The following is a 10,813-nucleotide window of genomic DNA, read 5'->3' as shown; positions in this document are numbered from 1 at the left end:
TGATTTGAGGCGGAGTACAGTATGTCCACACCTGACTGTGTGAGACCCCCTGACCTAGTGCACATTCTGCAGTGTCAAGGCCCCTGTGTGGGCTAGAAGTGCGTTGGGACCTGCCTGCAAAGGTCCTGGTAACTGGCCTTCCTTGGGCTCCAGGTCAAAAGGACAGAGTAGTTTCTAGAGCCAGCAATTCTCTCTGTATTCCCTCTTCCTCTCCTTCCAGTGTGTTGGGATTTTCAGTGTCTTGGCCCAGGGTTGCTTGTACACTTGAAAGCAGAACAGCTTGAAGATGGATTATTTCAGTCTTCCCTGAAAGCCTTTGAGAGTCAGGGAAATTTTGCTAGAAGGCTTGAGGTGTAAAGGAGGGAGAGGAGGCTGGGGGCTGGAGTGACTCACCAAGGCTGAGGGGACGGAGCTTGTGGGTTTTACCATTGCCAGGTGTCTGGTTCTGGGGAGGTGACTTGTCCTCAGTGGGGAAGAGCTGACCCTAAGTAGGTGAGGGCCCCCTCTCCAGTCTCTGGCCCGAGCAAGGCCTGCAGCTCCCAGGTTCTGAGGATGAGCATCCAGCTTCTGGTGGATGGTGCTTTCTGCCAGTGTTGGGGTTGGAGCTTTCTCTGCTCTGACAGTTCCACCCCTCCTTCCACTTCTCACCTTCAAAACTTGGATCAACTCTCTTGTCCTCAGTGTCTACTCTCTGGGTCTCTTTGTCTTCATGGGTTTATGTTTGTATTATCTCCTTACTCCCATCTTATTGGGGTGTTCAGAGGAGATGATGTAAGTGAATAGATCAGCCTCTCATGTTTAACTTTGGAAATCTGCTTGCTTGCTCTCTCCCTTTCTTTTTTAAAATTGAAGGATAATTTATAGATGGTGAAATGCAAAGATCTTAGACATGCAGTTCTTTCGGTTTTGACAAGTGCACGACCCACATCTGTGTCAAGATGCAGAACATGCCCACTGCCCCCAAAACCTCCTTTGTGCCATTACAGTTCCCTCTCTGCCCCTCTGTCATCACCCACCACCGCTGTGATTTCTGTCACCATAGGTAAATTTGGGCCTTCGTTTTTGAATATATGAGGGTAATGTATATGGTCCAAATCACTCTCCCAACACAACTAACTAACTGAAGACCAACTCTAATATTAGAAGACATTGGAATTTAAGTAAGAACAACGCCATTTTATTCAAAACACACACAGTTGTGTCTAAATCTGACCTCTTCCTTCAGGAGTAAGGAGAGAAGGTATGTTGTCTTCTGGAATTTCCTTCATAACCAGAACTTCATGTCTGTTAAAAACTTCTTCCATGAAAAAAAAACTCAAGAAATCAAGAAAGAGCCTCAATGTCTTTGAATAAACATCACGTCTCCTTCACAGATCCTCCATGCCATATTCTCCTTTGTTGTTCTCAATAAAAACAGAGACTTCCCATCTTAAAAATGTACATGTGATGACTTATTTAAAAAAGCATGTTAATTGCTCCCCTTTCAAATAACCCTCCAAAGTTGTATACTTGAGGGCAGAGGCCGTTGTGATGGGGTTGTGGGAGAGTGTCTTGGGTGGTGCGCATGTATGTACATGGGAACATGTGATGGTGAGCTGCTGGGGACTCAGGTGTGATAGTTGCTTGGTTTCTGGCTGGTGGTCACTTCCATTGTGTAGATGTTGCATATGTGACAAAAGCCATATTTCAGAATTTCATGTATTTTTCCAGCAAGGTCCAGCAAGCTCTGCAGGACAAGCCACCAGAAGCGAGACTGAGCCAGGCATAAAACAGCCAGCATTTATCAAGTGCTTGCCTTGCCAGGCCTCACTAAAGCACTTTGCAGATATTTACTCACTATTGCTCGCGACCCCTGTGAGGTAGCTACTAGTTATCTGCATCTTACAGATGGGGAAGGGGCACTTGGAGGTAAAGTGACCTGCCCGAGGTTTCCCAGCTCCTAAGTGATGGAGCCTGCCAGAACCAACCATCAGGAGGGACTTCACAGGTGAAGGAAGGTTCTTAAGCTCACTAGGGGTACTAGGAAGAAATTCCTAGTCGTAGCTGGAGCAAGTGATACCCTTCTTTGCCTTTCACTACTTGCTGATACCTCCTCAACAGGAGTCAGCTCAGAATTGCCGGAATGAACATCTCCTGAGAACGGCCTCCCCTTCCCTTCCCACCGCCACTGCCCTGCTTTGGGCCTCATCATTTCTCATCCTGACTGCAGAGACACTCTCCCGTCTGGTGTCCTTTCCTGCAGACTCTCATCCACTGAGTCCATCCTTCATGCCGCTGCCAGAGTGATCTTTTAAAAATGCAAGTCTGACTGCTGTATCCCTCCCTGCTTAGAACCGTCGGGTGGGTCCTTGTTTCCTTCTGAATCACGTGCGCACTCTGGCGTGGTGTGCTGGGGCTTCCTTGGTTTGATCTCTGGCTACATCTCCAGCTTTTCCTCCAGCTATGGAATTTGGCACCCCCTCCTGTCTCCCCCAGCTCTCCCCTATCCCCTTGCCCTGTTCTCTCTGGGCACACCATGCTGCCACTTCCTCAGACTTCCCACTCTGGTCTTTGAATGTTCCACCAGACTAGCATTCATCCTGGGAGGCACAGCCAAGGACCATCTTGTCCCTAAGGTCCTTTCCGTCCCACCTTCCCAGCACTTCACAGCCAGGAGACTCGACCCTGCTCTCCTTTTCATCCTGCTGTGTCCTGGCTAGTCCTCTGTGGCACTGATCACACACTATGGCCTTGCCTTTTTTTTTTTTTTTTTGAGATGGAGTCCTGCTGTGTCACCAGGCTGGAGTGCAGTGGCGTGATCTCGGCTCACTGCAACCTCTGCCTCCCGGGTTCAAGCGATTCTCCTGCCTCAGCCTCCCGAGTAGCTGGGACTAAAGGCGCCCACCACCATGCCCAGCTAATTTTTGTATTTTTAGTAGAGATGGGATTTCACCATGTTGGCCAGGATGGTCTTGATCTCTTGACCTTGTGATCCGCCTGCCTCAGCCTCCCAAAGTGCTGGGATTACAGGTGTGAGCCACCGTGCCTGGCCAGTCTTGCGTTTTTATATACTGACCTTACCCAAAAGATGTGGCTCTCCCTGAGGTTGAAGATCAGGCTTACTGTTGCATTTCCACGGCCTGCACACACTGGGAGTTAAAAAATGCATGCATCTGTTATTTATGTATGAATGAACGGATTCACTTTCCTTGCTATACTATGTACTCTTCTAAAAGTTACCAGGCTTTCTGGAACTTATATTACGAAATCCAGATACCAGCAATAATATCCAGGTAACTCAGCCTCTGCCCAAATTGCTTGATGAGATTACCTGTGTCTCAGCACCAGGACCACAATTTCGGTTTCTTTTCCATTTTCTCCATGCCCTGACACAGTGTTGGATATCCACTACCTGTTTAAAAATGCATGTGATGATTTGAGTTGGTCAGGTGTTGGGGGTGGGATACGACAGACAGAGAAGATGGGGTCCCAGCTACTGAGGACCTGACACATGGAAAGGGAGACAGGACAGATCCTGTTGAGAAGAAACCCCATTAAGCCGGTTCCGGAGCCTTTCCTCCACAGCCCAGAGGTGCCCGGGCACTTCCCCCAAGAAGCTCCTCCGAGTTGCGTGACCCTGGTGAAGGTCTTCCTTCGACCGTACGATTTGTTACAGGAAAAATGAGGAAGGAATTTGGAAGCAGTTAAGGTCACTTTGTGCCGAGACTATCGCGCTGTATCATGTTAAATAAAATGTCAGGTGATAGTTATTGAGTCATTCTTTCCTAACGGTTTTATGCACAGTAGATAATTTTATCATCTCTGTATGATTTGGATTTGAATAAATTATCAGTTTTTAAGAATCTAATAAGAATATGTAAATATATTTGTATTCCCTATTTAAGTCAACCTAAGAATGAAGTGATGAGAGTAATGATATTTTGTGAGGCTGGTGGGGGCCTTTTGGTAGATGAGCTCCTCTGATCTCCTCCACGATCCTGGAACACAGATAGTACATCCCCTTCTTACAAATGAGAAAACTGAAGCTCAGACTGGTTAATTTGCCTGAGGTCTCCCATCCCAGAGTATGGGTTCAAATTTTAGAGGTTTTTCACCTTATGCTACCTATAGATAGTCAAATCTAAATTTATTCACATGAAATGATGGGTTAAATCATTTACAAAATTATTAACCATAAGATTCTGTTGGCAAATACCCATGAAATGTTTATTTTTAAAAATGTCCTGTCCATGCACATGTATTTCAGTTTTAAACTGAAATACATGAAAAATATTTTAGCTTTTAGGTTGCCAAAAAATTCCCCAAAACAACCCACCCACTATATGGATAGTATACAAAATGAACACAGGCTGATGTACATCAGTGTTTCCATATAGTAACAGGAAACCTGGAACAGTGTTTTTGGGGTGGAGGTAATTTGGTAATATATATATACCCAGATAAAAATTGTACAAGTCCAGTGATCCATGGAGGCCTCTTGGGGGTTCTATGGGTATGGCGACAGGGACACAGGAGTGCAGGGAGGGGCTCTGGGTTGCCAGAGACCTGCTGTGGAGAAGGTTTCTGCCTTCAACAAACCCTACAACTGTACACAATTTAGTTTGAGTCCTATTTTCATCATCCGCAAAATTAGGCTACTTATGCCTTTGTGGGGTGTCAGCAGTGAATACTGGGGTGTCGGCCAAGTGCTTAACGAGGAGCCTGTCTGCGACATGGCTCAGCTAGGCGGGATGTGACATGCCCTCGTGGTCAGTGAGGCATGCCCTCCTGGCTGTGACCATTGGGAGGATGTGAAACTGAAGCTGGGTGCTGGCAAATCCTGGAGGCAGCTGGGAACCTCAGTGTCTCAGGCTCATGTCCTCAGCTGGGAATGAGAAAAGGATGTGGCTTAGGAGAGGGGTGAGCCTGATGTCTGAAACCACTTCCCTTTCATGGGTGAGAAAGTTGAAAAGCCAGTTTCTACCAGGAAGGTGGCACGGGATGCCTTGGCTGTGCACGTGGATGTGTGGGGCCGTTTCGTCACACAGCTGCATGGGGCTTGCTTGTGTGCTGAACTTTCCAGGATGTCCTGAGACTGGACCTTCCAGTTTCCAAGATTCAGTCCCATTGTCACAGCCTAATATCTGATTTTTTGATTTGATTATATGGTATAGAGAAGTGGAAAAATCCTCAAGTTTGGGTCATTAAACATTGTAAAATAGGGCCAGGCACAGTGGCTCACACCTGCAATCCAAGCACTTTGGGAGGCTGAGGTGGTTGGATCGTTTGAGGTCAGGAGTTCAAGACCTGGCTGGCCAACATGGTGAAACCCCGTCTCTACTAAAAATACAAAAATTAGCTGAGTGTGGTGGTGCGTGCCTGTAATCTCAGCTACTCGGGGGGCTGGGGCAGGAGAATTGCTTGAACTCAAGAGGTGGAGGTTGCAGTGAGCCAAGATGATGCCACTGCACTCCAGCCTGGGCAACAGGGCCAGATTCCCTCTCAAGAAAAAAACAAAAAACAAAAAAACCCAAAACCATGGTAAAATAGAAATGGATGTGGGGAAGAGAGAGGGAGAGAAGGCAGAGCAGGAAGGAGGAGGCAGGAAGGGCAGAGCTGGCACCAAGGCAGGCCCTGGGCTGGATGCCCAGGAGTGTGGGCAGAGGGGGTGCAGCACTGAGAGGCGGACTGGAAGCTTCTCCTGCCAAGCTCATGACAATGAATGGGAGGCAGGGAGGAGGCCCACAGAGCTTGCCGAGTGCTAAGTGCCTGCACCCCTGCCCCGAGCTACACCTTGGTGCCACTGTCAGCGGCCAGCCCGAAGCCTCCAGGGAGATGGCCACCAGTGTCTCTCAGGGACCTGGGCTTCCTTCCCACCAAGGAAGAGGGAGCGAGACTAGGGCTGTGCTCCACTGTGAAGAGCCCAGCTAATTATTCATGACACCCCCGCAGGATGGCTGGACTGCCACAGCTTCCCCGTGCCCATCCTCAGAGACAGAGCCTCAGAAGTGGACATCCGTCTTTCAGGAGGGACTTAGAGGAGCCCTCCCAAGGATGAGCATGTTGTTTCCCGCCGAAGCCTTGAGTTTTGAAGAGTGAAGTGGGGGTGGTTGGTGATTCTAGGTTTAATGCTTCCACCTGATTCCCCATTTCATCACACTCCTCAGTACTATGACATTTGGATTATTTTTTAATCTTCTCTTCCCCTTTTTGTTGTTCTGCTGTTGAACGGATTATGCAGAACTGTGTGTTGATGTCTCTGTGGCATCTTCCCTCCAGGGATGCAGCTCTGTTTTCCAAACACCCCCTCTTAATCCTCTTAGGAGGGAGGATGCACCGGGGTGCTCACCCTGTCAGGACCAGCAGAGACGGATGCTTTACAGGTGTTTGTTAACCTGGACCATGCTGGATGGGAGGCCTGGAGGCACCAAGATGCTAAATCTCTTCCCCGTCCCTCCAGCCAGGCATCTCAAGTGGCTAAAGAATAAATGCATGAAAATTAAGAGCCAGCTCTGCCTGTGAAAGAGAACAGGAGTAAGCTAACTGTTGGCTGTCACCTGGAGTCACCTGCTGGGAAGTGCCGAATCACCCCAGACCAAGGACAGGAAGGAGGTGAGTGACAGTCCCACCCTGGCAGTGCCAGGAGCAGCAGAGCTTCAATTCAAAGTGAAAACAGACTCCCTGCATCAGAGCCGACCTATTGGTGTAAGATATTTCACTTCCAGCCCAGGGGCATTGATGATATATAGATCCACACAGGATCGCCTGGTTTCATTTTTCATGTATATGGGCTACTCGGGACACCTCTCACTTTCCCAACTTTTTGTATCTTTTTTATTTTCTTTCTTTGAGATGGAGTCTGGCTCTGTCTCCCAGGCTGGAGTGCAGTGACATGATCTCAGCTCCCTGCAACCTCCGCCTCCTGGGTTCAAGCGATTCTCCTGCCTCAGCCTCCCAAGTTGCTGGGATTGTAGGCGTCTACCACCACACCTGGCTACTAACTTTTTATATCTTAATGCCTTTCCAGAACTTTCCAGAACATGTACAACATACTCCTAGTGGACCTGGAGATGGTTGAGGGTGGGTAGCGCAGGAAGACAGTTCCTGTTACTTCAGTTTTCTTTCAGGTCTTCTGGTTGAGAGAAGAAGAGGTTTTAGTTTGGTGATGGCATGTCCTTAAGACTTCACTTGCTTCCCTCTCTCTGTTCTTTTGAGAGCGGGTCTCCACTAAGCGTTTTAGCAGGTAAAAAATCTAGCTAGAATTTAATTATATTGTCTTGTTTTTATTTATTTTGAGGTTGTAATTGCTTTAAGGTCTTACAGCCAGTAATAACGTTTTTCTATTCATGTTAGAAACGTTTATTTAGCAAACGCTTATATAGCACTTACTCTGTGGAAGACCTGTTTTAAATACCGTAAAAAGAGAAACTGTTTTTTCTCTCTCTCTCATTCTCTTTCTCTCTGTCTCTCTTCTTTTTTCTTTGTGGTAGGGTCTCACTCTGTCACCCCAGGCTGGAGTGCAGTGGCATGATTGCGGTTCACTGCAGCCTCGACCACCCTGGCTCAAGTGATCCTCGCATCTCAGCCTAAGAGAAACTCTTGGAACAGAAAACCAAATACCACATATTCTCAGTTATAAGTGGGAGCTAAATGATGAGAACACACGGACACGAAGAGGGGAACAACGGACACCGAGGCCTACCTGAGGGTGGAAGTTGGGAGGAGGGAGAGGAGCAGAAAAGATAACTATTGGGTACTGGGCTTAATACCTGGGTGATGAAATAATCTGTACGACAAACCCCCATGACAGTAGTTTTCCTGTGTAACAAACTTTCACATGTGCCACTGAACCTAAAATTAAAGTTAAAAATAAAATTATGTTAAAAGGGAAACTCTTGTTTTTCTCATAACCTAATAACAAACCTATGTGGTAAGAACTATAATCACCTTCATTTTATAGCTGGGGAAACTGAGGCAAGAGGCAGTTAAATCAGATTAGGAAGTAGTAGAAGTGGTGCTGAAACCCTGGCAGTGTGACTCCAGATTTTGTGTTCTTTTTTTAACCGTTTTTTTTTTTTTAGAGATAGTGGTTTGCTGTCAGCCAGGCCAGAGTTCTGTGGTACAGTCATGGCTCACTACAGCCTTGACCTCCTGGACTCAAGTGATCCTCTCACCTCAGCCTCCTGAGAAGCTGGGACTACAGGTGTGTACTACCAGCTTGAGTAATATTTAAAAAAATTTTTTTTGTAGCGATGAGAACAATATAGTTCTCACTATATTGCCAAGCTGGTCTTGAACCCCTGGCCTCCAGCGATCCTCCTGCCTCCCAGATCCCTGTGATTACAGGCCTGAGTCCCCATGACTGGCCTGGACTTTGTTTACAACCTCTGTGCTATGCTGCCTCTCCATAGGGAATATTAAAAAGTAATGTTTTCAGGCCAGGCGCTGTGGCTCACGCCTGTAATCCTAGCACTTTGGGAGGCCAAGGCGGGCGGATCACCTGAGGTCAGGAGTTCAAGATCAGTCTGGCCAACATGGCAAAACCCTATCTCTACTAAAAATACAAAAGTTAGCCGGGCATGATGGTGGGCACCTGTAATTCCAGCTACTCCAGAGGCTGAGGCAGGAGAATCGCTTGAACCTGGGAGGCAGAGGTTGCAGTGAGCTGAGATCACACCACTGCACTCCAGCTTGGAAGACAGAGCGAGACTCTGTCTCCAAACAAACAAACAAACTAACATTTTCAGGGAGAACAAGTGAGTAGATTCGAAGGAAACATTGATATAAAGAAATGGGGTCCAAGCCTGGGTGGAAATGGCAGATATGGTGGAGGTGAACAGAAATGGGTGCAGTGGCTGGCCACACTGGCAGATACAAGGAAGAAGGAGCTAGTGGATTAAGCACTTACTTGACCTCAGACACGGCACTCTCCTCAACAGGGTCTCTGGAGCCTCAGCTAAACATTCCTGTGGGTTGACTCTGTAGTAGAGATATCTTGCCGGAATAGATGTATTTGTAATAATACACACATGCATATGCATATACTGCTGCTTTTGCTATTAACTACCAATCCTTTCCTTTCACCTTGGTGACAGCCATAGGGGGGTTTTCAGCTCTGCTCAGAGATAAGCTGAGGAACTCCTCCACGCCCTATGGATGGGGGTGGTGCTGGGCAGGTAGTCAAGGCAAGGCTACTCCTGAGGCCAAGCAAGGTCTTAACCAAGTATGGAAAAGTGACTTCAGGCCTGGCGCAGTGGCTCAAGCCTATAATCCCAGCACTTTGGGAGGCCGAGGCAGGCGGATCACCTGAGGTCAGGAATTTGAGACTAGCCTGGCCAACATGGAGAAACCTCGTGTCTACTAAAAATACAAAAATCAGCCAGGCGTGGTTGTGGGCACCTATAATCCCAGCTACTCAGGAGGCTGTGGCAGGAGAATCGCTTGAACTTGGGAGGTGGAGGTTGCAGTGAGCCGAGATTGTGCCACTGCACTCCAGCCTGGGTGACAACAGTGAGACTCCTTCTCAAAAAAAAAAGAAAAAAAAGAAAAGTGAGCTCAGTCTTCCTACTCAAAAAGGACAGTGCTAGGTTCAAACATGACTCTGGACCATGATTCTCAGACTTCAGGGTTTGCATAATGAAGAATCTAAATCTTAGAGATTGATTTGGCAGCTCTTTATTTTACTAAGTACGGACATTAAAAACCAAACCACACTTCCCTAAACAGTAACGAAGTCCGACCACTGTCTGTTGTCACTATCAATACATACATGAAAGGAGATCCTAACACAGAAACATAGCGAGGAAATAAACTTCGAATAACCCATGTGTGTGTGCGCGCATGTTGGCATGCATGTGCATATCACATTGCTTAAGACAAAGAAAACTTCTTTGGGGAACAACATTGGCAGTATTGGGAACCACCGACCCGGAGTGCCTGTCTGATGCTTTTGCTGTCTCCTGTTGGCTGCCTTAAGTACTTTAATTTAAAAATTTCCTCCCTCAAGTCATACCAACAAGGTATTTCCTAGTTATCCTGAAATGGAAGGTCCTGATTATGGATTGTCCTGGCTCTTAACTCTCTGCAGATTTTTTGTTGCTATTGTTGTTACTGTAAGTTCTGAGATACACGTGTAGATGTGCAGGTTTATACATATACATGTGCCATGGTGGTTTGCCGCATCTATCAACCCGTCATCTAGGTTTTAAGCCCCGCACTCCTTAGGTATTCATCCTAATGCTCTCCCTCCCCTTGCTCCCAACCCCCAACAGGCCCCAGTGTGTGATGTTCCCCTCCCTGTGTCTACGTGTTCTCATTGTTCAGCTCCCACTTACGAGTGGGAACATGTGATGTTTGGTTTTCTGTTCCTGTGTTAGTTTGCTGAGGTTGATGGCTTCCAGCTTCATCCATGTTCCTGCAAAGGACGTGGACTCATTCTTTCTTATGGCTGCATAGTATCCCATGGTGTATATGTGCCACATTTTCTTTATCCAGTCTGTCATTGATGGGCATTTGGGTTGGTTCCAAGTCTTTGCTATTGTAAATAGTGCTCTCTGTAGTGCAGATTTTTAAAAACCCACTTCCCACTCGGCCCCATCATGAATGGCGTAGAATGTCCTGGGAGGCTGTGAACTTTGAGAGGACGGCTGTGGTGTCTGCTCACTGCCCTATCCTAGGACCTAGCACAGGGCCTGGCATAGGGCGGGTACACAATGCCTGTTTGTTGCGCATGACTGAATGAATAAACAAACGAATGACTGATGAAGGAGATAATTCAATTTTTAATTTGTATTCTTAGTGTGCAGATCTGATGAAGTCTTCATATAAAACACAT

The sequence above is a fragment of the Colobus angolensis genome, unplaced genomic scaffold, assembly GCF_000951035.1.
Source record: "Colobus angolensis palliatus isolate OR3802 unplaced genomic scaffold, Cang.pa_1.0 Scaffold20, whole genome shotgun sequence".
NCBI lineage: Eukaryota > Metazoa > Chordata > Mammalia > Primates > Cercopithecidae > Colobus > Colobus angolensis.
The sequence above is the reverse complement of the archived record's forward strand: the minus strand, read 5'-3'. Positions refer to the sequence as shown.